This window comes from Mycteria americana, chromosome 2, assembly GCF_035582795.1.
Source record: "Mycteria americana isolate JAX WOST 10 ecotype Jacksonville Zoo and Gardens chromosome 2, USCA_MyAme_1.0, whole genome shotgun sequence".
Lineage (NCBI taxonomy): Eukaryota > Metazoa > Chordata > Aves > Ciconiiformes > Ciconiidae > Mycteria > Mycteria americana.
In genome coordinates, this window is record NC_134366.1 from 125,300,616 (window position 1) to 125,303,830 (window position 3,215).

Sequence of the window (3,215 nt, forward strand, 5' to 3'; positions counted from 1 at the left end):
GGAAAGTTCTGTAAAGTAGCATCTTGAGGAAATTTCACATGCCACTTACCTTGTTCAAGGGGGTGGGTGGCTTTGTGGGTTCCCCCTCAGAAGTAGTAATGGATGGGAACAATTTTTATATTCAGTCTCATGTGACTCATACACTTCAAAAAAGATCCTTTCCTTTGTAATGTATTTTGAAGTTGTCTGCTTTCAGAACAAAAAAAATCACATTTTTAAAATTCTCATGGAGTGACACTTACGTCCTACACATTGGTCTAATGCATCTGGAATGAAGGACGTGTCCCTTCATCACTCATGCAGTGCCTCTTCATCTTTCCGACCACATGCATTTGCACAAGGAATTTTCCTAGGTTTGTCTTGTCTGGTGCTGCCTGTGTTATCATTACTATCAATAGTAAATAATGCCATTATGGTGTTAAAGAAAGAAAAAAAGGAAAAGACCAGGAAGAAACAAGATGTTTCGAAAGGGTAGTGTGACCCCCATTCCCAAAGACACACCTGCAGAGGGGTGTCTTGCTGATTGTTCTTATAAACAGAATGTGTATGCATGAGTGTGAGAGAGAAGGGTAGAGGGACATAAATAGCTTTCAGTGCCCTAACTTGGCAGTTTTGGTTGGCCTCCCGAGTCTTCAATGGTAATGGATCTCTCAGTCAGAGACACTTTGCATTCAGCCCACATTGCAACCTCAAAACTCTTTGAGGAGCCTGTCCCTAATGCAAGGCTTTCACTCATTTCTTGGCATCCAGTTGCCACGTGTGATTCTGTGCAGGACAGAAACAGTCTCTGCTTATGGGGAAGGGGCAGCCCTGAGCACAAGCTGAACTTTGTGGCTTTCAGGAGACAATTTTAGAGCAAGACAGAATCTCCACCTTACATACCTTTACAGGATGGATTTTTATGTACACAACAGCCCCAGAGGCAGTTCAAAATCTATATGGAGACCACAGTCAGCACAATCTCTGAATTATTCTTCTGCCTGTTTTGCTTGTTAAGATCATACCTTAGTGACTAAACTCATTATACAGTGTAGGCAAAACAGCTTATGTTGTGTCAAAGCAGTGAGCACTTCCCTCAATATAAAAAGCAAATTAGTTTTGCAACACTGACCAAGACAACTGATGAACCACTCTTCTGCAACATTTGCAATTTGCAGAACCACAAGCTGGCACTGCTCCATGTAATGATCATTTGCTATACAGTATACATTAGGAAAAAAATTGTAAAAGCAGTAAGTCTTCACTTTCTCCATAGGTGATGTAAAAGGGAAAAATAAATAAGGTGAATTCTTGATGGTGCTTCTATCATTCATGTTTCTGCAGAATGGCAGTGGTGATTATTCAGTTCTTTCAGTTAGTATTGCCTATAAAGATACACAGCTAAGATAAGGTTCAGCACTTGTTTGAATCTTCTGTTTGATAAAACAAAGCACCATTTCTGCTTTTAGAGTTGCCATTAAAATATCTCCTCTGGACATGACTAGTTTTTGTTCCCTGTGCTTTTACCTGAAGTACTGATGGGTGCCATGGAGGGCATAACAAAAGCAGACCACACATCATCATAACAAGCAGACACAAGATAACATTAGATGAAGGACCTTTTCAAACCTGATGCCTCCCAAGACACCCACTAATAGCTGAGACAGCAGAGATTTAATCTGACGTAAAGCAATTGGACTGAAACTAGCTTGTGTGTGTGTGTCTGTGTGTGCATGTGCAGTGCTATGAGATGTCACAAACTTCTATTTTATAACTCAGCCATAAACATTTGCTCCAGGCAAAATACAGCACACAGTGTTCCATCTAGGGAGCAATTTTTGTTTAAACAAATTAAAAAATATCAATTTTGCTCTTTTTTAAATTTATGAGTGCCAATATTTCCTGTTCCCCTCTTCTACCATCCACCCACACCACTCTGCATGTGACTCAGTAGGGATTTGATTTATTGGAATTAATTTGGCAAATTATTAGTTCATAACGCAAAGTAATGGCTTTGCAATTCTTTTTGGGGAAGTGGTAGAAGTATCGTTGTTAGAACAGAGAAATACCTAGTGTGAGGACAGAGTACCTGCCTGTGACAATACAGGGTTTCCTAAGAGTGTGTGATCTCCCCTTTGCTTGTCCCTGTACAGAGAGGCACAGCTTAATTACTGTCGGGGAAATTCTCCCCTGGTCCTGGAAATGTCATGGTAGCAAACTGACCCCGACAACATGGGATTTCCAACTCTGCGCATTTACAAACTTGTCTGGATTTGCTATGCCAGCATATTTGGATTTGTTAACTCCGGAGGAGCAGAATTACCTCAGGCAGCCTACATTTTCCTGCCTTTTCTTCAAACATTGGATACAAAACAAGCTGCATTCCAGCAAGAAAAGGGGGAAGCTCTGTATTGCAAAACTGGAAAGAGAATGACAACAGGAGCTCACAAAACAAAGAAAAGGCAGGCTTGGAAACCCCCTGATGCTGGTCCCACGGTCCTTGCTGGTAGCTGGGACAAGGCTACAGCAGTAGAGAGCAGAAAGCCACCTCTGTCATAACAAACTCCCCAGTCCTGCCCTCCAAAATGGGATGCTGAGGCTTCACTGGAGCAGACAGTCCATCTCACTAACACTTTCCCTTCTATGGGAAGCAAGCAACACTGTTAAGGACATGCAGATGAGCAATTAGCACCATGCTGATGAGCAATTGAGAGTTCTGATTTGCTTTGGACCAGCCCGATGTGGGATAGGGTGGGAAGCCAGAAGCAAAAAGGAGTGAAATTCCCTTCAGAAGGAGTGAGGCTCACTGACAGCATACTCCTCTGTCCTGGAGGGGCCACTGAGGGCCATCTCCCTTTCAGTTCAGAGCTCTGTGGTTCACTGAGGGATGTCGCTGCTCACCAGGGCATTGTATTTGTGGGACCTTCTGAATACCTCGGCATCAGTTTTCACCTTGGGAAGGATGCTGCTTCTTGCAGATTTCTGAACATAAACTCTACTTCTGTAAAGTTGAAATATTTGAAGCCCTTTGAATCTCAATCACAGAGACACTAAACTTTCTCCTACTTTCCTTTTATTATCTTCCCTTTTCTAGTTTAAAATATCTCCACAATGTGTAGGGTAAAATATGATTTGTGAGTCTCAGATATATATTAAAACCGGGGATGCTCCTCATGGAGTTTGTGAAACTCCTCTGAAATGCATCTCTTGTTGGGTGGCGAGACCTCCTTCCTGGG